Here is a 27,441-nt window from a genome sequence, read left to right as displayed (position 1 = left end):
ACAAGGAGAGTCTCTTTTATTTTCCAAAGAAAAAAGCTTCAGTCCTTCCAAGCCATCCAGTTCTGGACTGCATATTCCAGAAAGAATGGAAAGGTCCCTTAAAGAAAATGGATCCTGGCTCAAGATTCCGTTCCGTTTATAAGATCGACTCTGCTGAGTCCTCAAGCTGGGAAGTCCCCGCCAGAGTTGATCTTGCGGTAACCAGGTTGGCTAAAAGGTCATTCTTTCCTGCAGATGACTCCGTGCTGCTGAGGGACCCGATGGACAGAAAAGCAGGTAACTTGTTAAAAAGACTGCATTCTTACTTGGCCAAATTAAGTAAGGCAGCCATGGCCGCAGTACCAGTGGCTCGAGCCCTCAGAATCTGGCTAAGTCATCTAGGAAGGGACATCGAGGACGGAGTCTCCAGAGAAGACCTGCTTCTTCAACTGCCGTCCCTTAAAATGGCCGCTGATTTTTTGTGAGACTTTCCAGTAGATTCGCTGAGATTTCTGGCTAAAGATATGGCTCTCGCAAATTCGATAAGGAGAACCTTGTGGCTCAAGCTATGGGCAGGAGATGTTGCCTCTAAGACCAACCTCTGCTCTTTACCCTTTGAGCCTGGGAAACTGGCTCTCAGCTAGACAAGCTGTTAGAATCAAACTCTGATGAAAAGTTCCCTCAGGTTAAGACTAAGAGTCGTCCGAAAAATTTTCGTCCCTTTGGTAGGCAGCCTTACCGCAGAACAGGCTATCGTGGGCGATCTGGCAGAGGCCGGTCAGACAGAAGAGTCCTTCCCAGTTCTTCTGAAAAAGCAAGAGGAAGGGAGGACATCAGTAAAAGCTCCAAGACTGATTTCTGACGGCGAAAGCCAGTCTGTAGGAGGTCGCTTATCCTACTTCTACACCAACTGGGAAAGAATCACTACAGACAAGTGGGTTCTGGATCTAATAAGAGACGGATACTCGCTAGAATTTCTGCACCATCCAAGGGACAGATTTCTGTATCAAAGAGAAGACCCTCGTATAGATCACCTGGTGGGCCAATTTCTAAAGAAAGGAGCTTTAGAACGGGTGCCAAGAGGTCAAGAAAAAAAGGGAGTCTACTCCAAATTGTTTCTAGTCCCAAAAGCAAGCAGGGATTGGCGTCTCGTTATAGACCTCAGATACCTAAACCATTTTCTAAGAAAAATCCATTTCAAAATGGAAACGTTAAGATCGGTGGTGTCCACACTTCACCGAAACCAGTTCATGGCCTCCCTGGACTTGGAGGACGCCTACCTGCATGTACCCATAAGATCTTCCTCAAGGAAGTTCCTAAGAGTAGCCGTCAGAAGAGCAGGAAAAATCCTGCACTTTCAATTCAGAGCGTTGCCCTTCGGGCTGACGTCCGCACCCAGAATTTTTACCAAGATATCAGTGGTGGCAGCGGTGCATCTACGCCTACAGGCCATTCAAGTCTACCCTTACCTGGACGACTGGCTAGTGGCAGCAGCAACGGAGGAACAGTTACAACTTCATCTCCGTACAGTCATCTCGCTTCTCCAGTCCCTCGGTTTCATAATGAGTTGGAAGAAATCTCAGCTCTCCCCAACAACGTCAAAAAGATTCCTGGGGATGGTGATAGACACCCGCTGCATGAAGGTTCTTCTTCCTTCAGACAAGAGTCAGAAGATCAGAGAGGAAGTGAAAACCTTGAGGTCCATTCACAAGCCATCCATACGCAGAGTGATAAAGACCTTGGGCCATCTGACTTCTACCATAGATGCGGTCCCCTGGGCGAAGATCCATATGCGAGACCTTCAGTGGAATATGATACAGGCAAGACGCACCAGTCATTACGATTTGGAGAGAAGAGTCAGCCTAAGGCCATCCGTTATTCAGAGTCTGAACTGGTGGTTACAGACGGAGAAGCTCACAGTAGGGAAATCATTTCAGTATCTGTCACCGATAATAATGACCACGGATGCCTCAGCCAGAGGCTGGGGAGCTCATGTGCAGAACAGATGGATCCAAGGGAAATGGTCTCTCCAGGATCTGCGACAGTCCTCGAACTTCAAGGAAATGAAGGCTGTTCTGAAATCGCTAGTCCATTTTCAAACTCTCCTGGAAGGAAAGTCTGTGCTGGTTTGCTCAGACAACCTCTCCACTGTGTTCTATCTGAACAAACAGGGAGGAACGAGGAGCCTGTCCTTGATGAAATTATGCAAGCAGATTTTCACCTGGGCAGAATCACATCTTGTGCAATTAACAGCGATTCATATAAGAGGCTGTTACAATATACAAGCGGATCGTCTGAGTCGGATGACAATCAGTCCGAGCGAGTGGGGTTTGAATCCGGTTTACTTCAATCAAATCATAACCAGATGGGGTTTTCCAACCTGGGATCTGATGGCCTCCAGACTAAATCGGAAACTCCAGAAGTTCTGTTCCCGGAGCGAACACGACGGGCCGACAGTAGTAGACGCCTTCTCGATGTCTTGGAGTCGCCTATTTGTCTACCTATTTCCACCAGCACCCCTCATACCAAGGGTTCTACAGAAGATTGCGGTAGAAAGACCCAAAGTAATACTAATAGCACCATTTTGGCCCCGCAGGTCATGGTTTCCTCTTCTTCTTCAACTGTCCAAAGGGAACTATTGGAAGCTTCCGAGAGCCCCCGACCTTCTCCTCCAGCAGGGTCTATATCATCAGAGCCTAGACAGGTTACACCTCACGGCCTGGATGTTAAGAGAAGCAGATTAGAGGAAGAGGGCCTACCAGCTTCGGTCATTGACACACTAATGAATTCCCGCAAGCGTTCTACCAATGTGAAATATGCCAAAGTATTAAGAAAATTTCGGTCCTGGTTGTCTGAGAAAGGTTATACGAAAATAAACATCTCCAGTATTCTTCAGTTCCTTCAAGAAGGATTTGATATGGGCTTAAAGCCGAATACCTTAAAATCCCAGATGACTGTCATTAATATCTTAACAGAGAATAAATATCTGTTCCATCCTCTGATAGTCAGATTCTTCAAGGCCTTGAAGAGGCTAAGACCGGTGATTCACGAACCCTTTCCTGTGTGGAACTTATCCCTAGTACTAAGGGGACTCACAAAACCACCCTTTGAACCATTGGAACAGGTGGACATCAGATATCTCTCCTGCAAAGTTATATTTCTTGTAGCCATAACTTCGGCGAAGAGATTGGGGCAACTACGAGCTCTATCATCCAGACATCCATATATACGAATCCTTCCTGATGGGATATTGATTAGAACCATACCTTCTTTTCAACCAAAGGTTCCTTCTACTATGAATATTAATAAGGAAACCTTCTTGCCTACATTCTTCCCAAATCCGGCTGATGAAGAACAGGAGCAGTTACATATGCTAGATGTGAGAAGAGCAGTAGAAACCTATTTGCGAAGTTCCGTATAGACGAAAATCTTTTTCTGCTTTATTCTGGACCAAGAAGAGGGCGAACGCCATCCAAGGATTCACTCGCCCGGTGGATAAAGAACACGATTACGGAAACCTACTTGTTAGAAGGGGAAACTCCACCACTTTCCATCAAGGCTCATTCCACAAGATCGACAGCAGCCTCCTGGGCGGAATACGGGCAGGTGTCTATACAAGAAATCTGCAGCGCAGCCTCCTGGTCCACTCCTTCCACCTTCGCAAAACATTATCGCCTCGACATCGAGTCCAGGAGCTCAGCCTTTGGCACAGGCATTCTAAGTTCAGTTTCGGTATAATCCCCCCCTTTGGAATCTATAAAAATCCCATTCTGTGCTGCCGAGGACGATAAGGGAAAGTAGAAAATTGGTACCTGGAATTTTACTTTCCTTGAGTCCGAAGGCAGCACAGGCTTACCCTCCCTAAATAAATTGTATTTTTGTTCCGCAACTGTGCGGATCTATTTTTTAATACAAGGAGCAGTTGCATTCACCAGACCTTATAGACGTATTGACTGTTTAATTGTCTAAATATTTAATTATTTAAATCTAGGTGGGCGGTCCTATGAACAAAAGAGGTCGACGTTAACCCATTCTGTGCTGCCTTCGGACTCAAGGAAAGTAAAATTCCAGGTACCAATTTTCTACTATATTGTGACATCATAATGGAATCCGGAATACTACCATCTGCTGGCCATACATTGTGACATCATAATGAAATACAGGATACTATAATCTGCTAGCCATACATTGTGACATCCTAATGGAATCCAGGATACTATTATCTGCTGACCATACATTGTGACATCATAATGCATTCTCGTATACTATTATCTGCTGACAATATATTGTGACATCATAATGGAATCCTGGATACTATTACCTGAAGGCCATACATTGTGACATCATAATGGAATCAGGATACTATAATCTGCTGACCATACATTCTGACATCATAATGGAATCCGGGATACTATTATCTGCTGACCATACATTGTTATATCATAATGCAATCCGAGTAACTATCATCTGCTGACCATACACTGTGACATCATAACGGAATCCGGGATACTACCATCTGCTGACCATACATTGTGACGTCTTAATGGAATCCTGTATACTATTATCTGCTGAACATACATAGTGACATAATAATGGAATCCGCGATACTACCATCTGCTGACCATACATTGTGACATCATAATGAAATCCTGGATACTATTATCTGCTGACCAAACATTGTGACATCATAATGGCATCTGGGATACTATCATCTGCTGACCATACATTGTGAAGTCATAATAGAATTCGGGATACTACCATCTGCTGACCAGACATTGCGACGTCATAATGGAATCCTGGATACTACCATCTGCTGACCATACATTGTGACATCATGATGGAATCCTGGATACTATCATCTAATGACCATACATTGTGACCTCATAATTGGAATCTGTGATACTTCCATCTGCTAGCTATACATTGTGACATCATAATGGAATCCTGGAAACTATTATCTGCTGACCATACATTGTGACATCATAATGGAATCCAGGATACTATCATTTGCTGACAATACATTGTGACGTCCTAATGGAATCCGGGATACTACCATCTGCTAGCCATACATTGTGACATTATAATGGAATCCGGGATACTATCATCTGATGACCATACATTGTGACGTCATAATGTAATCCGGGATAATACCATCTGATAGCCATACATTGTGACATCAGAATAGAAACCTGTATACTATTATCTGCTGACCAAACATTATGACATCAAAATGGAATCCAGGATAATATTATCTGCTGACCATACATTGTGACATCACAATAGAATCCGGGATACTACCATCTTCTGACCATACATTGTGACATAATAATGGAATCCTGGATACTATTATCTGCTCTCCATACATTGTGAAATCATAATGGAATCCGGGATATTATAATCTGCTGACCATACATTGTAAAGTCATAATGGAATCCGAGATACTACCATCTGCTGACCATACATTGTGACATCATAATAGAATCCTGGATACTGTTATCTGCTGACCATACATTGTGACATCATAATGGAATCTGGGATACTATCATCTGCTGACCATACATTGTGACGTCATAATGGAATCCGGGATAATATTATCTGCTGAACACACATTGTGACATCATAATGGAATCCTGGATACTATTATCTGCTGACCATACATTGTTATGTCATAATGGAATCCGGGATACTACCATCTACTATCCATACATTGTGACATAATAATGGAACCCTAGATACTATTATCTGCTGACCATACATTGTGACATCATAATGGAATCCTGGATACTATTATCTGCTGACCATACATTGTGACATCATAATGGAATCCTGGATACTATTATCTGCTGACCATACACTGTGACATCATAATGGAATGCAGGATAATATTATCTGCTGAACACACATTGTGACATCATAATGGAATCCTGGATACTATCATCTGCTGACCATACATTGTTATGTCATAATGGAATCCGGGATACTACCAATTGCTAGCCATAAATTGTGACATTATAATGGAATCCTGGATACTATTACCTGCTGACCATACATTGTGACATCATAATGGATTTCTAAATACTATTATCTGCTGACAATACATTGTGATCTCATAATGCATTCCTGTATTCTACCATCTGATGACCATACATTGTGACATCATAAAGGAATCCGGGATACTACCATCTGCTGATCATACATTGTGACATCATAATGGATTCCTGGATACTATTATCTGTTGACCATACATAGTGACATCATAATGGAATCCGTGATACTACCATTTGTTGACCATACATTGTGACATCAAAATGGAATCCAGGAAACTATTATCTGCTGACCATACATTTCGACATCATAATGGAATCCTGGATACTATTATCTGCTGACAATACATTGTGATATCTTAATGCATTCTCGTATACTACCATCTTCTGACCATACATTGTGACATCATAATGGAATCCCGTATACTACCATCTACTGACCATACATTGTGACATCATAATTGAATTCTGGATACTATTATCTGCTGACCATTAATTGTGACATCATAATGTAATCCTAAATACTACTATCTGCTGACCATACATTGTGATGTCATAATGGAATCCGGGATACTATCATCTGCTGACCATACATTGTGACGTTATAATGGAATCCGTGATATTACCATCTGCTACCCATACATTGTGACATCATAATTGAATCCTGGATACTATTATCTGCTGACCATTCATTGTGACATCATAATGGAATCCTAAATTCTATTATCTGCTGACCATACATTGTGATGTCATAATGGAATCCGGGATACTATCATCTGCTGACCATACATTGTGATGTCATAATGGAATCCGGGATACTACCATCTGCTAGCAATATATTGTGACATCATAATGGAATATTGGAAACTATTATCTGCTGACCATACATTGTGACATCATAATGGAATCTGGGATTCTATCATCTGCTGACCATACATTGTGACATCATAATGGAATCCTGGATACTAGCATCTGCTGACCATACATTGTGACATCATAATGGAATCCGGGAAACTACCATCTGCTAGCCATACATTGTGACATCATAATGGAATCCTGGATACTAGCATCTGCTGACCATACATTGTGATCATCATAATGGAATCCGGGATACTATTATCTGCTGACCATACAGGGAGTGCAGAATTATTAGGCAAGTTGTATTTTTGAGGATTAATTTTATTATTGAACAACAACAATGTTCTCAATGAACCCAAAAAACTCATTAATATCAAAGCTGAATATTTTTGGAAGTAGTTTTTAGTTTGTTTTTAGTTTTAGCTATTTTAGGGGGATATCTGTGTGTGCAGGTGACTATTACTGTGCATAATTATTAGGCAACTTAACAAAAAACAAATATATACCCATTTAAATTATTTATTTTTACCAGTGAAACCAATATAACATCTCAACATTCACAAATATACATTTCTGACATTCAAAAACAAAACAAAAACAAATCGGTGACCAATATAGCCACCTTTCTTTGCAAGGACACTCAAAAGCCTGCCATCCATGGATTCTGTCAGTGTTTTGATCTGTTCACCATCAACATTGCGTGCAGCAGCAACCACAGCCTCCCAGACACTGTTCAGAGAGGTGTACTGTTTTCCCTCCTTGTAAATCTCACATTTGATGATGGACCACAGGTTCTCAATGGGGTTCAGATCAGGTGAACAAGGAGGCCATGTCATAAGATTTTCTTCTTTTATACCCTTTCTTGCCAGCCACGCTGTGGAGTACTTGGACGCGTGTGATGGAGCATTGTCCTGCATGAAAATCATGTTTTTCTTGAAGGATGCAGACTTCTTCCTGTACCACTGCTTGAAGAAGGTGTCTTCCAGAAACTGGCAGTAGGACTGGGAGTTGAGCTTGACTCCATCCTCAACCCGAAAAGGCCCCACAAGCTCATCTTTGATGATACCAGCCCAAACCAGTACTCCACCTCCACCTTGCTGGCGTCTGAGTCGGACTGGAGCTCTCTGCCCTTTACCAATCCAGCCACGGGCCCATCCATCTGGCCCATCAAGACTTACTCTCATTTCATCAGTCCATAAAACCTTAGAAAAATCAGTCTTGAGATATTTCTTGGCCCAGTCTTGACGTTTCAGCTTGTGTGTCTTGTTCAGTGGTGGTCGTCTTTCAGCCTTTCTTACCTTGGCCATGTCTCTGAGTATTGCACACCTTGTGCTTTTGGGCACTCCAGTGATGTTGCAGCTCTGAAATATGGCCAAACTGGTGGCAAGTGGCATCTTGGCAGCTGCACGCTTGACTTTTCTCAGTTCATGGGCAGTTATTTTGCGCCTTGGTTTTTCCACATGCTTCTTGCGACCCTGTTGACTATTTTGAATGAAACGCTTGATTGTTCGATGATCACGCTTCAGAAGCTTTGCAATTTTAAGAGTGCTGCATCCCTCTGCAAGATATCTCACTATTTTTGACTTTTCTGAGCCTGTCAAGTCCTTCTTTTGACCCATTTTGCCAAAGGAAAGGAAGTTGCCTAATAATTATGCACACCTAATATAGGGTGTTGATGTCATTAGACCACACCCCTTCTCATTACCGAGATGCACATCACCTAAAATGCTTAATTGGTAGTAGGCTTTCGAGCCTATACAGCTTGGAGTAAGACAACATGCATAAAGAGGATGATGTGGTCAAAATACTCATTTGCCTAATAATTCTGCACGCAGTGTACATTGTGACATCATAATGCATTCCCGTATACTATTTTCTGTGGACCATACATTGTGACATCATAATGGAATTCTGGATCCTAATATCTACTGACAATACCTTGTGACATCATAATGGAATCCATGATACTACCAAATGCTGATTATACATTGTGATGTCATAATGGAATCCTGGATACTATCATCTGCTAGCCATACATTGTGACATCATAATTGAATCCTGGATACTATTATCTGCTAGCCATACAATGTGACATCATAATGGAATCCTGGATACTAGTATCTGCTGACCATACATTGTGACATCATAATGGAATCAAGGATACTATCATTTGGTGACCATACATTAATTTGTGACATCATAATGGAATGATGAAATTGGAAAGTATGGAACCAAGGGGACTCAATAGGGAATATGAGATACAAACCCTATTATAACTACTGAGATGACAATTTATTAACTACCTCTTTTTCTTTCTTTACAGGCCCATTGACTACCAGGACCACTCTAGTGCCGCAATGTATCTTTTTATGTAGCTTTATATTCTATGTTATATCATACCTTGTATCTATACCACACCTCTATTGATAGTTTTGTCTTTGTGGTGTCCTAGTTATTACATGTCATCTCTGTACACATCTCCCCTGGTATTTACATGTCATCTTTGTATACATCTCCCTTGCTATTTGCCCTCTAGATTAAATGTTTGTAACATGACATCACTACACAGACTGACCCCTTTCCCCATATAGCCGAGATATATCCCATAATGAGTCTCTACTTATGTGTACACATCATCTTTCACACCTATATTTCGCATTTTCCATCTCCATATAGACTTTGTCTCCATATAATCAGACAGCCGAGCTGCGGTATTGGCCCTTGCAACCACATGTCTGTAATATTACACCATCACATATTCTCTTCCACATAAGCCTTTATACATCCCATAGTGAGCCTCTACTCCTTTAATTATATACTTTCTATATATATATATATATATATATATATATGGAGAAACATTATTTCCTCACGTCGTCTACACTTAAATCCCGCCTCCCCCATCTCCATATACAGGCTCTGTTGCCATACAACCAGTCACCCGAGCGCTGACACACCCCCATGACACACTTCCGGTCGGTGGAACGCATCATTTCCATAGTATGCATTCCATATGACATACTTCCGCTCACACTTGCGCCACCCCCCTGTTTTACATAATACACTGTCACTTAGATCCCCTATATCACCACCCTTTGTCCTGTCCGCCATCTTTTCCCTTGCTCCTATGTGCCTGCGGTACTGTTCTGCGCTCCACCAACACACACTTCCGGTTGGTGGAACGCATCGCGGTGATAGCATGCGTTCCACGTGACGCACTTCCGGTTCACGGAAGCGCGGCAAACGCCGGGATTGCGCGGGGGTATTTAAATACCTTCCTTACATGACCACAGACATGGCGCCTCTATCTTCTAGCGGTATTACCGCATGTTATATTCCCTACTGCGTCTACACCAACGTGACTTCTTCTCCCACCAGCGGCATTAGGTAAGTTGTTCCTGGGACATTGGGCCTTCATCATTATACCTGCAACTAACTGAGAGCCACACAGATAGGAATGCATTACCATTGATAGCAATAGATAATACTAGCAGTATTTACTGAACTGGCAATTTCCCTAAATTACCATAACAGTTCTTTTCTGATAAATAGAGGATGACACCGGCTGACTGTGTCCTTACCACAAAAGGTTTATTAACCTTGAACTCCAGCAATTAAATCAACGTATTAGTATTATTATTATTTTCCTTTCTTCTTAATTTTTATGTCTGAAATTCCGCTTTTTCTTTTTGATTTACTCGTTTGTAAATTTATCATGCGTATACGAACATGCATTATATATCCGCTGTCATGTTTATTGATAGAGATACTATATTTACTTATTATTATTTTTTGCTGCAGTCTGATGAAGGCATGGAGTTGCCGAAACGTCACTTCGCCGCAGCAACCATCTTTATACGCAAAATAAACAAGTTGCATAAAATACGACTTAGCTAGAGTCTTTGTATTTATTGTTAAAGGGGTGGGAAACCTACTCCAGCAGAACATCCACCGAGTGCTACAAGGGCTCTGCTTGTATATCATAATGAAATACTGTATACTATTATCTGCTTACCATACATTGTGACATCATAATGGAATCCGGGATAGTATCATCTGCTGACCATACAATGTGACGTCATATTTGCAATCCAGGATACTACCATCTGCTAGCCATACAATGTGACATAACAGTGGTATCCTGGATACTATTATCTGCTGACTATACATTGTGACATCATAATGGAATCCGGGATACTATCATCTGATGACCATACATTGTGACATTATAATGGAATCCTGGATACTATTATCTGCTGACCATACATTGTGACGTCATAATGGAATTTGGGATACTACCATCTGCTAGCCATACATTGTGACATCATAATTGAATCCTGGATATTATTATATGCTGACCATACATTGTGACATCATAATGGAATCCGGGATACTATCATCTGATGACTATACATTGTGACATCATAATGGAATCCTGGATACTAATATCTACTGACCATTCATTGTGACATCATAATGGAATCCGGGATACTACCTTCTGCTAGCCATACATTGTGACATCATAATAGAATCCTGGAGACTATTATCTGCTGACCATTCATTGTGACATCATAATGGAATCCCAAATACTACTATCTGCTGACCATACATTGTGATGTCATAATGGAATCCGGGATATTACCATCTGCTACCCATACATTGTGACATCATAATTGAATCCTGGATACCATTATCTGCTGACCATTCATTGTGACATCATAATTGAATCCAGGATGCTATTATATGCTGACCATACATTGTGACGTCATAATTGAATCTGCGATACTATCATCTGCTGACCACTCATTGTAACGTCATAATGGAATCCGGAATACTACCATCTGCTAGCAATATATTGTGACATCATAATGGAAACTTGGGAACTATTATCTGCTGACCATACATTGGAACATCATAATGGAATCTGGGATTCTATCATCTGCTGACCATACATTGTGACATCATAATGGAATTCGGGATACTACCATCTGCTAGCCATACATTGTGACATCATAATGGAATCCTGGATACTAGTATCTGCTGACCATACATTGTGACATCATAACGGAATCCGGGATACTATTATCTGCTGCCCATACATTCTGACATCATAATGGAATCCTGAACACTATTATCTGCTGACCATACATTGTGATATCATAATGGAATCTGGGATAGTATCATCTGCTGACCATACGATGTGACATCATAATGCAATCCGGGATACTACCATCTGCTAGCCATACATTGTGACATAATAATGGTATCCTGGATACTATTATCTGCTGACCATACATTGTGACTTTATAATAGAATCCGGGATACTATCATCTGCTAACCATACATTGTGACATCTTAATTTAATCCTGGATACTATTATATGCTGACCATACATTGTGACATCATAATGGAATCCGGGATACTATCATCTGATGACTATACATTGTGACATCATAATGGAATCCGTGATATTACCATCTGCTGACCACACATTGTGATATCATAATGGAATCCGGGATACTACCATCTGCTAGCCATATATTGTGACATCATAATTGTATCCTGGACACTAGTATCTGCTGACCATACATTGTGACATCATAATGGAATCCGGGATACTATCATCTGCTGCCCATACATTGTGACATCATAATGCATTCCCGTATACTATTATCTGCTGAACATACATTGTGACATCATAATGCAATCCGGAATATTACCATCTGTTAGCCATACATTATGACATCATAATGGAATCCTGGATTTTATTATCTGCTGACCCTACATTGTGACATCATAATGGAGTCCGGGATACTATCATCTGCTGACCATACATTGTGACATCATAATGGAATCCTGGATCCTAATATCTATTGAAAATACATTGTGACATCATAATGGAATCCATAATACTACCATATGCTGACCATACATTGTGATGTCATAATGGAATTCGGGATACTATCATCTGCTGACCATACATTGTGACAACATAATAGAATCCGGGATACTACCATCTGCTAGCCATACATTGTGAAATCATAATTGAATCCTAAATACTATTATCTTCTGACCATACATTGTGACGTCATAATACATTGTGACAACATAATAGAATCCGGGATACTACCATCTGCTAGCCATACATTGTGAAATCATAATGGAATCCTGGATTCTATTATCTGCTGACCATACATTGTACTAGGCGCCAAATCACTGGGTCATTGGTTGTGCTGAGGATTCAAAATGGTTCTTATTGGTGTATAAGATATAAAAGAGATAAAAGAGACCTTCACCTAGGTCTGGTAAAGGAGCTAAGAGTTTAGAAAGGGCACCACAGCTCTATAGTGGTGATGTTAGAGATCATAAAAAGGTAATGGTAAAATCAAATGCACTCAATTCACAGGGGGCCTAACAGTCACACTATTAGAAAAAGACATGAAATCCAACCAATCTCAATGTCGCAGGGAGATGTACTGGATTTTTCGTCTTAACACCCTAACACCATTCGGTTTGAACGAATCACTTGAATATATAAACTACTGAAAACAATATCTGAATTTTATAATATAACAAAAGTTCAGTTCAATTGATTCCTTATGTAGCACAACCCCCTTTGGTGTATATAGTCCATATGTCTGCCTTCTATGTATAGATATATATACTGCATATATAGATATATGTCCATCAATGTGTCTATATACATGATTATTAGCACTATTGCCATTTAAACCCCCCCCCCCCTTCCAAACTGATCATGCTTTTATTCAGATCCACTTCTTACGTATAACTTTTTACAGTATGGCCAAAAAACTCTTAAATTTACTATTTCACTACCATTATCTATTCACCCAATTATCTAATTAAGATACATCCCCCCTCCAAATATATATCCACTCCTCACCACAATACACGGACATCCAGTGGGTGGTTGCGTTCCAGGGTGGAACGCATCGCACATGTACCCACCCACCGTACGGCTGCTGGCCCAATTTTTTCCACTTCTTCCTGCAACCGGAAGAAGATGGCGATGCGTTCCACAGTGGAACGCATCGGGATTACTGACCGTGCCGGCCCGCTAATTATGTGGATAAACCAAGCTACCGAATTACAGCAGACTCAGCCTTTCTCTCCCCTCTCTTTTTCTTCTAAAGGTCTATATGCACACAACAATTCCTTAGATCGAGCTCCCATGTATACATCTGACAACCGGAAGTAAATGGCGGTGCGCTCCACAGTGGAACGCACCGCGATTAGAAATATCTAGTATTCCTTTAAACAACGTCTTTAGATCTAAAATAATAGAACTAGGGACCCCTCCATTACCTTAGTTAGATAGAACAAAAGATCACAGACCAAATATAAACCAAACAACCCCAGAAAACAAGATTTTGTTCCATTTACACAAACAGGAAGTTAGGAGGTTCCAGAGACCCTAGCCAAAATACACGTGCAAACTATAAATACTCCACTAGAATAACCCATCCCAAGGACTCCAGACTGGTCTTAGAATCTGTTTAAGCACTTCTGAAGGTACAGATCAATTTAATCTGTTTTGGATTTATTAATCTAGAATTCTTTTAGGTTTTTTCTATATAGATTTTATGTACATGTATTTTTATAATCCATATATATCCATATCCTTGGTGTGCAGCACATGTTTGTTCATCCCTGTACACATGGATATTTATCTTTTATTAATGTCTTATTGGATTTTCTCCATATTTAATTTATTGATTTTATGCGCTCATATATTATAAGTAAGCTCAATATATAGCATATATTATATTTTATACATATATATTTATTTTCATGATTCATTTCATGCGCCCAATGAAGAACTTGAGGCAAAATACTTCCCTCACAGGTGTGGACGTATGGATATGTGTGTGTTTTTGTGTGTATACACTCACACACACATACACATATTTTTATATATATATTTATATTACAATTTTATTTTATCTATGTTAAATAATTTTTTATTTTTTCCTTTCTCTGTTGTAACAAAATTTCTTTATTTCTCCTGAAGAAGAGGGCCTCAGACCCTCGAAACGCGTTGAGCCGTATATTATTAAAATGATTGACCAGAAGCCACGGTGTTCAATTATTTATATTTCTACATGCGATCCTGGCCGGGGGGGTAATTGTCCCAGGTGTCTTGAGCTTATCCTGGTGGCTGCCCCCCCTGTGAAGTGAGTGCATTTGATTTTGCCATTACCATTTTATGATCTCTAACATCACCACTATAGAGCTGTGGTGCCCTTTCTAAACTCCTTTACCAGACCTAGGTGAAGGTCTCTTTTATCTCTTTTATATCTTATACACCAATAAGAACCATTTAGAATCCTCAGCACAACCAATGACCCAGTGATTTGGCACCTAGTACGTGTTTCCTCTTTTTTTCAACGGGTGTGAAGGGCTCCTCTTTTTTCTTCCTCTCCACACCGCCTCTATCTCTCCAAAAGTGGGCAAGGGTAATCCTTGACCCACCGAAACACTTGAGCTGCCTATCTTGTTCCATAACTGTAGACAAGCATAACTCCTATACATATATAAGTATATATATATATATATATATATATATATATATATATGTATATTGTTCTCTATAGAACTCACCTCCACCCTTTGGAGCCACTGACAGCCTCTACTCTAGGTACCTTTTTTCGCAATTCCTGGTCCGCCTCTAGGACCAGAGAGTTCAAATTGTACCGTAATCCTCTTTTTGTATTTCTACATTTGAACATACATTGTGACATCATAATGGATTTCGGGATACTATCATCTGCTGACCATACATTGTGACATCATAATGCATTCCCGTATACTATTATCTGCTGACCATACATTGTGAAATCATAATGGAATCCGGGTTACTATCTTCTGCTGAACATACATTGTGACTTTATAATGGAATTCAGGATACTAACATCTGCTAGCCATACATTGTGACATCATAATAGAGTCCTGGATACTATTATCTGCTGATCATACATTGTGACATCTTAATGGAATACGGGATACTATCATCTGCTGACCATATGATGTGATGTCATAATGCAATCCGTTATACTACCATCTGCTAGGCATACATTGTGACATCATAATTGAATCCTGGATGCTGTTATATGCTGACCATACATTGTGACATCATAATAGAATCCTGGATACTAATATCTACTGACCATACATTGTGACATCATAATTGAATTCTGGATACTATTATCTGCTGACCATTCATTGTGACATCATAATGTAATCCTAAATACTACTATCTGCTGACCATACATTGTGATGTCATAATGGAATCCGGGATACTACCATCTGCTAGCCATACATTGTGACATCATAATGGAATCCTGGATCCTATTATCTGCTGACCATACATTGTGACATTATAATGGATTTCGGGATACTATCATCTGCTGACCATACATTGTGACATCATAATGCATTCCCGTATACTATTATCTGCTGACCATACATTGTGAAATTATAATGGAATCCGGGTTACTATCTTCTGCTGAACATACATTGTGACTTTATAATGGAATTCGGGATAGTATCATCTGCTACCCATACATTGTGACATCATAATAGAGTCCTGGAAACTATTATCTGCTGATCATACATTGTGACATCTTAATGGAATACGGGATACTATCATCTGCTGACCATATAATGTGATGTCATAATGCAATCTGTTATACTACCATCTGCTAGTCATACATTGTGACATCATAATTGAATCCTGGATGCTATTATATGCTGACCATACATTGTGACATCATAATGGAATCCCGGATACTATCATCTGATTACTATACATTGTGACATCATAGTGGAATCCTGGATATTAATATCTACTGACCAAACATTGTGACATCATAATTGAATTCTGGATACTATTATCTGCTGACCATTCATTGTGACATCATGATGGAATCCTAAATACTAAATACTATTATCTGCTAACCATACATTGTGACGTCATAATGGAATCCGGGATACTATCATCTGCTGACCATACATTGTGATGTCATAATGGAATCCGGGATACTACCATTTGCTAGCAATATATTGTGACATCATAATGGAATATTGGAAACTATTATCTGCTGACCATACATTGTGACATCATAATGGAATCTGGGATTCTATCATCTGCTGAACATACATTTTGACATCATAATGGAATCCGGGATACTACCATCTGCTACCCATACATTGTGACATCATAATGGAATCCTGGATACTACCATCTGCTAGCCATACATTGTGACATCATAATGGAATTCTGGATACTAGCATCTGCTGACCATACATTGTGACATCATAATAGAATCCGGGATACTACCATCTGCTAGCCATACATTGTGACATTATAATGGAATCCTGGATACTATCATCTGCTGACCATACATTGTGACATCATAATGCATTCCCGTACACTATTTTTTGCGGACCATACATTCTGGATCCTAATATCTACTGACAATACATTGTAACATCATAATTGAATCCATAATACTACCAAATGCTGATTATACATTGTGATATCATAATGATATCCGGGATACTATCATCTGCTGACCATACATTGTGACGTCATAATGGAATCCGGGTACTACCATCTGCTAGCCATACATTGTGAGATCATAATTGAATCCTGGATACTATCATCTGCTGACCATACATTGTGACATCATAAAGGAATCCAGGATACTATCATCTGCTGACCATACTTTCTGACGTCATAATGGAATCTGGGATACTACCATCTGCTAGTCATACAATGTGACATCATAATGGAATCCTGGATACTAGTATCTGCTGACCATACATTGTGACATCATAATGGAATCAGGGATACTATCATCTGCTGACCATACATTGTGACATCATAAAGGAATCCGGGATAGTATCATCTGCTCACCATACATTGTGACTTTATAATGAAATTCGGGATACTACCATCTGCTAGCCTTACATTGTGTCATCATAATAGAATCCTGGATACTATTATCTGCTAATCATACATTGTGACATCATAATGGAATCGGGGTTACTATTATCTGCTGACCATACAATGTGACTTCATAATGCAATCCGTTAAACTACCATCTGCTAGCCATACATTGTGACATCATAATTGAATCCTGGATATTATTATATGCTGACCATACATTGTGACATCATAATGGAATCCTGGATACTAATATCTACTGACCATTCATTGTGACATCATAATGGAATCCGGGATACTACCTTCTGCTAGCCATACATTGTGACATCATAATAGAATACTGGATACTATTATCTGCTGACCATTCATTGTGACATCATAATGGAATCCCAAATACTACTATCTGCTGACCATACATTGTGACATCATAATGGAATCCGGGATATTACCATCTGCTACCCATAAATTGTGACATCATAATTGAATCCTGGATACTATTATCTGCTGACCATTCATTGTGACATCACAATTGAATCCTGGATGCTATTATATGCTGACCATACATTGTGATGTCATAATGGAAACCGGGATACTACCATCTGCTAGCAATATATTGTGACATCATAATGGAATCTTGGAAACTGTTATCTGCTGACAATACATTGTGACATCATAATGGAATCTGGGATAGTATCATCTGCTGACCATACATTGTGACATAATAATGGTATCCTGGATACTATTATCTGCTGACCATACATTGTGACATCATATTAGAATCCTGGATACTATTATCTGCTGATCAAAAATTGTGACATCATGATAGAATCCTGGATACTATTATCTGCTGGCCATACATTGTGACATCATGATAGAATCCGGGATACTATCATCTGCTGACCATACAATTTGAAGTCATAATGCAATCCGGGATACTACCATCTGCTAGCCATACATTGTGACATCATAATTTAATCCTGGATACTATTATCTGCTGACCATACATTGTGACATTTAATGGAATCCAGGATACTATCATCTGCTGACCATACATTCTGTCGTCATAATGGAATCCGGGATACTACCATCTGCTAGCCATACAATGTGACATCATAATGGAATCCTGGATACTATTATCTGCTTACCATACATTGTGACATCATAATGGAATCCGGGTTACTATCATCTGCTGACCATACATTGTGACATCATAATGCATTCCCGTATACTATCTGCGGACCATACATTGTGACATCATAATGGATTTCTGGATACTATTATCTGCTGCCCATACATTCTGACATCATAATGGAATCCTGAACACTATTATCTGCTGACCATACATTGTGGTATCATAAAGGAATCTGGGATAGTATCATCTGCTGACCATACATTGTGACTTTATAATAGAATCCGGGATACTACCATCTGCTAGCCATATATTGTGACATCAAAATAGAACCCTGGATACTATTATCTGCTGACCATACAATTTGACGTCATAATGCAATCCGGGATACTACCATCTGCTAGCCATAGATTGTGACATCATAATTTAATCCTGGATACTATTATATGCTGACCATACATTGTGACATCATAATGGAATCCGGGATACTAATATCTACTGACAATACATTGTGACATCATAATGGAATCCGTGATATTACCTTATAGTGACCACACATTGTGATATCATAATGGAATCCGGTATACTATTATCTGCTGACCATACATTGTGACATCATAATGGAACCCAGGAAACTATTATATGCTGCCCATACATTGTGACATCATAAAGCATTCCCGTATACTATTATCTGCTGACCATAAATTGTGACGTCATAATGCAATCCGGATACTACCATCTGTTAGCCATATATTATGACATCATAATGGAATCCTGGATTCTATTATCTGCTGACCATACATTGTGACATCATAATGGAATCCTGGATCCTAATATCTATTAAAAATACATTGTGACATAAAAATGGAATCCATAATACTACCATATGCTGACTATACATTGTGATGTCATAATGGAATTCGGGATACTATCATCTGCTGACCATACATTGTGACAACATAATAGAATCCGGGATACTACCATCTGCTAGTCATACATTGTAAAATCATAATTGAATCCTGGATAGTATTATTTGCTGACCATTCATTGTGATGTCATAATGTAATCCGGGATACTACCATCTGTAAGCCATACATTGTGATATTATATTGGAATCCTGGATACTATTATCTGCTGACCATAAATTGTGACATCATAATGGATTTCAGGATACTATCATCTGCTGATCATACAATGTGATGTCATAATGCAATCCGTTATACTACCATCTGCTAGCCATACATTGTGACATCATAATTGAATCCTGGATGATATTATATGATGACCAAACATTGTGACATCATAATAGAATCCGTTATACTACCATCTGCTGACCATACATTGTGACATCATAATGGAATCCCGGATACTATCATTTGATGACTATACATTGTGACATCATAATGGAATCCTGGATACTAATATCTACTGACCATACATTGTGACATCATAATTGAATTCTGGATACTATTAACTGCTGACCATTCATTGTGACATCATAATGTAATCCTAAATACTACTACCGTTATCTGCTGACCATACATTGTGATGTCATAATGGAATCAGTGATATTACCATCTGCTACCCATACATTGTGACATCATAATTAAATCCTGGATACTATTATCTGCTGACCATTCATTGTGACATCATAATGGAATCCTAAATACTGTTATCTGCTGACCATACATTGTGACGTCATAATGGAATCCGGGATACTATCATCTGCTGACCATACATTGTGACATCATAATGGAATCCGGGATACTACCATCTGCTAGCCATACATTGTGACATCATAATGGAATTTTGGATACTAGTATGTGCTGACCATACATTGTGACATCATAATGGAATCCGGGATACTATCATTTGCTGACCATACATTGTGACATCATAATGCATTCCCGTATACCATCTGCGGACCATATATTGTGAAATCATAATGAAATTCTGTATACTATTATCTGCTGCCCATACATTGTGATATCATAATGGAATCCGGGATAGTATCATCTGCTGACCATACAATGTGACATCATAATGCAATCCGGGATACTACCATCTGCTAGCCATACATTGTGACATAATAATGGTAACCTGGATACTAATTTCTGCTGACCATACATTGTGACTTTATAATAGAATCCGGGATACTACCATCTGCTAGCCAAAAATTGTGACATCATAATAGAATCCTGGATACTATTATCTGGTGATCATAAATTGTGACATCATAATAGGTTCCGGGATTCTATCATCTGCTGACCATACAATTTGACGTCATAATGCAATACGGGATACTACCATCTGCTAGCCATACATTGTGACATCATAATTGAATCCTGGATACTAGCATCTAAAGACTATACATTGTGACATCATAATGGAATACTGGATACTAATATCTACTGACAATACATTGTGACTTCCTAATGGAATCCAGGATACTATCATCTGCTGACCATACAATGTGACGTCATAATGGAATCCGAGATACTACCATCTGCTAGCCATATATTGTGACATCATAATTGTATCCTGGATACTATTATCTGCTGACCATTCATTTTGATATCATAATGGAATCCTAAATACTATTATCTGCTAACCATACATTGTGACGTCATAATGGAATCCGGGATACCAATATCTGCTAGCCATATACTGTGAAATCACAATGGAATCCGGGATACTATCATCTGCTGACCATACATTGTGACATCATAATGCATTTCCGTATACTATTATCTGATGAACATACATTGTGACATTATAATGTAATCTGGGATAGTATCATCTGCTATCCATAAATTGTGACATCATAATAAAATCCGGTATACTACCATCTGCTAGCCATACATTGTGACATCATAATGGAATCCGGGATACTAATTTCTGCTGACCATACATTGTGACTTTATAATAGAATCCGGGATACTACCATCTGCTAGCCATACATTGTGACATCATAATGGAATCCTGGATACTAGTATCTGCTGACCATACATTGTGACATCATAATGGAATAAGGGATACTATCATCTGCTGACCATACATTGTGACGTCATAATAAAATCCGGGATACTACCATCTGCTAGCCATACATTGTGACATCATAATGGAATCCCGTATACTATTATCTGCGGACCATACATTGTGACATCATGATGGAAACCTGAACACTATTATCTGCTGACCATACATTGTGACATAATAATGGTATCCTGGATACTCATTTCTGCTGACCATTCATTGTGACTTTATAATAGAATCCGGGATACTACCATCTGCTAGCCATACATTGTGACATCATATTAGAATCCTGGATACTATTATCTGCTGATCATAAATTGTAACATCATAATAGAATCCTGGTTGTAACCTTGTCGCACTCTGTTGTGGCTTGGAGTACGGTTCCCGCCCCAATTAAGCATAAATAAACAAAACAGCGTAATTTGCAAGTAGTGTTATTTTTATTGGAATTGCGGCTTCAGCGTAACGTTTCGGCCTATTGGCCTTCTTCAGACTGCCGTAAAATATAAGATATATTGTTACAGTATATATTACATACCATCGGGAGAACATATACATCATATTTTTATATCTATAAATTATACATATGGGTCAAAAATTCATCTCAATAATCAAGGGGAAATCTCAAATCCAAGAGACCCCATATCATGTGTCACCATGGTTACCATGATGAGGGTTAGTCGATCAGTATCACAGATCAGTCCTTGTAGAATGGATAAAGTGGACCAGGCAACGCAATATATAAAGCTGGTTATCAGCATATCATAACCATCACATTAGCTAAAACAAATCACTTAAGGAAAATAACATGGACATCGCATAATTGGTATAATCAAACTATCACTATCACTGCAAACAAGGTATCATAGATAAAGAATAACTCTCTGGTGCAGATAGCATATAACTATGGTATGTGGTCCTGGGGTCTGTATGACCTACCGGCGTCCGGAACACGCTTACCTAATGCCGCTGGTGATGATGAGGAGAAATTGGCGCTCTGTGACAGTGTAATGCGGAAGTACCGCTGGTGAGAGTGGCGCTAGTACGAGAAGGAATCAAGTGATATTTAGAGGCAGCCCGCGTCTCTGCCTCATGGACCTCACTTTCGGTATCGGCCGTGAAACCGGAAGTAAGCAAGGCAGAGCAGTGCGATCACATGGCTTATGACATGCAGTCATGTGATCCCTGGTAGCGATCCTCATGCAAACTGAACTTAATGAAAAACGATATATATTCTATACAAACTATATTCTATTCAGACTATATTGATAAAGGAGGGGCTAAAGAAAGATATGGGAAAAGAAGACATGAATATGGTACAAATAGAGTATAGTGTAAGAGGGATAATAGACAGTCAGCAAGACAGGGGAAAAGTACAGGAGGAAACCAGAAAAATAGAAGAAAGGGATTGAAGTTAAAAAAACAAGGAAACAGGGAAAAGAGGGGAAAGCAAGGGAAAACAAGAAAAAGAAAAGGAAAAGAAGGACAAAGAAAAGGGGGAAGAGACGGGGAGCAGTATGAGTCAGTGTCAAAGGATACTATGCGGCATTAGGAGGGGTCCCGGATCGTCAATAAGCCTGTGAAGGGAAGAGAAAAAGGAATTATTATTATAAGTACGGTTTGCTATATAAATTATTATAGTAGACTCAGAATTTCGTACTCTCTATTCAAACCTTTGGGTTCTAGGCTTTCCAGTCTGTGAATCCAATATGCTTCTCTTAATTTCAGACGCTTTACTCTATCCCCCACACGTCTGGATGCAGGAACGTGTTCAATAACTTGAAATTTAAATTGGGAGATATTATGTGTTGCCTGATGGAAATGCCAAGGGACTGGAAGTAGGCAAATGAAAATCAAAGAAAAAACACAAAAGAAGCATTTAAACCATATATATACATAGTAATATATATGTGTTTTTTCTTTGATTTTCATGATAAGAGCTATTTGAAGGTGTGGTACCTTTTCTTGGGGGCGGTTGCAGGCCTGTGAAAACAATTAGTGAAGACAGGTGAACCTTCCCCTTTAAAAGGTCTCATTTTTTAATGTCTTACTGTGTCATGAGGAAGGGCTGAAATTTGTCTTTGGTAGCCCGAAACGCGTAGACAAGACTGCTATTTTTGTAACTGATGGATGAGATTTTACCGCAAGCAAAATAAATATTTTCCTTTATCAAAGTAGAGCTGGATTTCTTCAAACCTTTTTTTCGCATTCTAGTTTTATAATATTACGAATATTCTAAAAAACAAATATATTTGTTTTTTAGAATATTCGTCTTTTTTTTTTAAATCTGTACAGTTGTACCACTTTGGCATACTCCTCCCCGACAAGTTTCCCCGTCACCATGGGAACGCCTGGGGCTTAGAATATACCATCGGATCTGCGTTTTTACGATCTCATTGATTCTCATTACAAAAATTCGCATAACGAAAATTCGCAATTAACACTACTCATAACGAATATTAGAATTCGAGAATATTCTACGAATATTCTACGAAATCTTTGCAAAATATCGCAAAATAGAATATGACCCCTGCCGCTCATCACTATTGCTTAGCATTAATAGTGTCAGCCATTGTCCCTGCTGACAAACTTTGTGGCCTCTTCGAAGGGCTTTAGCACCTGAGAGCCGTCTCGGATGAGGTACCACCGCCTGACCTTGAAACAACACAGACTTCCTGCTGAGGTGGTCTGGTGCATGACAAAATCATTTGCGGCTTTCCACTGCTCATACAGACGCTCGAGCATGTTCAGTGTTGAATTCTGGCAAGTTGGAACACCGCGGATTAAGCGGTGTATTGGCAGACCATTCTGTCACTGGAAGTCCAGGAGATCACCAAGTAAGAATGGCTGAAATGTCAGGACAGTCCCCTGGACATTGCTAGCACTTTGCGCGAGCCAATGTACTTTAAAAAAAAACAACGTTGCACCTATAGGTTAATGCTATGCGGCATGTGTTCCACTGATTCAGGGCAGCCATGATGTTGCATCCAATGTCACTGACCACCTTGCCCAGTTAGAGTTGGTAGGGAAACAGCCAGTGGGATGTTTGCTGCTTGATTTACTTTAGCAACTGCTCGCCTGTGTGGCTACTCTCGCCCAAGCTGAATAGCTCCAATACTGCATGGCAACACTTTACACATGTGATAGGAAGGAGGGGGAGTAGGAGCGATCCTGTGCCCTACTGGTGTTGGGGATAGGAGCGTTTCCATGAAGGAGGAGGTAGTGGAGGTGTATAAGTGCCTAGTGTGGGAGCCAGGTCAATACAAACTCAGGGGGTCAAAAGGACCTGGCCTTGTTGCTGGGATGCTGCCTCAAAAATGTAAGTGTCCCTGCTTGTAAGAGCTGCTCCAGGTGTTTACTGTGATGTGAACCTTGCTGCACAGAGAGAATCGCAGGGAGCAGCCCACCGCCAATAAGGTGGCTACTGGTGCTACTGTTGCCACCACCTACACAGCTATGCATGGAGTCCCCAGCCTCATTCTGAACCTCCTCCTCAGGGCAGTCCAAATGCTAATGGCTATTGCATAAGTCATCAATATGCAGACTCTCTTGAGTACGTAGGGTGTGATGTGGTTTTCTTGCCACTTCTTAGGCACCCCACTAGTAAGGGAAGAGTGAAGACAGAGGACTCCCCTGAAAACCTTCTTTGGGGCTGCAAGTAGGAGGAACATAAGGAATGCTGTGGACCCTGGCTCAGAATGCTGTGGACCCTGGTGTCAGAATCTAAAGTCACCTTCATGTCATCCTTCTGTGACAGAGAGGAGAATTGAGCCACCCAATCCACAATCTCATCCTCTTTCTCCTGATGAGCCTTTCCAAACCCAGGAAGAACTGCGGCCTACTACTACTACTACTACTTCTACGCAGATAGTTGGTGCTGCTACCACCCACATTCTGGCTCTGGGAGAAAAAGGCCTGGCCCTGGGTCTTTCGCTTGGAACCCTTCCATATTCCTGACATTTTTGGGCCTAAATGCACACAGTCACACGAAGTATGGAATGGTTTGCAAGTTTGTTTTCCGAAACTTAAAGACAGGTAGGTGCAATAAAAATGTCCTTCCTTTTCCACAAACACACTGAAAACACTGCTACTGACTAGTGTTGAGCGAGCACCAAAGTGCTCGGGTGCTCGAGTAGAACACTTTGCGATGCTCAAGTGTTCTACCGAGCACCCGAGCATAATGGAAGTCAATGGGAGAACCCCAGGCACCCCCTGCTCTGAAGAGGGGAGGGTGTCCGGACTTAGGAGTCCCTGCTCTGACTCCAAATATAGCTACAGTTAGGAACAGAAGTATTTGAACACCCTGCGATTTTGCAAGTTCTCCCACTTAGAAATCATGGAGGGGTCTGAAATTCGCATTGTAGGTGCATTCCCACTCTGAGAGACAGAATAAAAAAATAATAATCTGGAAATCACATTGTATGATTTTTAAAGAATGTATTTGTCTTGCACTGCTGAACATAAGTATTTGAATACCTGAGAAAATCAGTGTTAATATTTGGTACAGAAGCCTTTGTTTGCAATTGCAGAGGTCAAACGTTTCCTGTAGTTCTTGACCAGGTTTGCACACACTGCAACAGGGATTTTGGCCCACTCCTCCACACAGATCTCCTCTAGATCTGTCAGGTTTCGGGGCTGTCGCTGAGCAACGCAGAGTTTCATCTCCCTCCAAAAATGTTCTATTGGATTTAGGTCTGGAGACTGGCTAGGCCACTCCAGAACCTTGATATGCTTCTTATGGAGCCACTCCTTGGTTATCCTAGCTGTGTGCTTCGGGCCGTTGTCATGTTGGAAGACCCAGCCATGACCCATCTTCAATGCTCTGACTGAGCGAAGGAGGTTGTTGCTCAAAATATCACAATAAATGGCCAAATTCATCCTCTCCTTAATACAGTGCAGTCGTCCTGTCCTCTTCACAGAAAAGCACCCTGAAAGCATGCTTCACAGTAGGGATGGTGTTCTTTGAATGCAACTCATCCTTCTTTTTCCTCCAAACACGACGAGTGAAGTTTAGACCAAAAAGTTCTACTTTAGTCTTATCTGACCACATGACTTTCTCCCATGCCTCCTCTGGATCATCCAGATGGTCATTGGAAAATTCAGACGGGCCTGGACATGTGATGACTTGAGCAGGGGAACCTTCCGTGCAATGCATGATTTGAAACCATGACGGTGTAATGTTCTACCGACAGTGACCTTTGAAACTGTGGTCCCATCTCTCTTCATGCCATTGACCAGCTCCTCCCTGGTAGTTCTGGGCTGATTCCTCACCTTTCTTATCATCAGTGATACCCCCCGAAGTGAGATCTGGAGCCCCAGTCCTTGCCTCTTCTATTTTCTAACAATTGCTCCAACTGTTGATCTATTTTCACCAAGCTGCTTGGCAATTGCCCAGTAGCCCTTTCCAGCCTTGTGGAGGTCCACAA

The sequence above is a fragment of the Bufo bufo genome, chromosome 5, assembly GCF_905171765.1.
Source record: "Bufo bufo chromosome 5, aBufBuf1.1, whole genome shotgun sequence".
Classification (NCBI taxonomy): domain Eukaryota; kingdom Metazoa; phylum Chordata; class Amphibia; order Anura; family Bufonidae; genus Bufo; species Bufo bufo.
The sequence above is the reverse complement of the archived record's forward strand: the minus strand, read 5'-3'. Positions refer to the sequence as shown.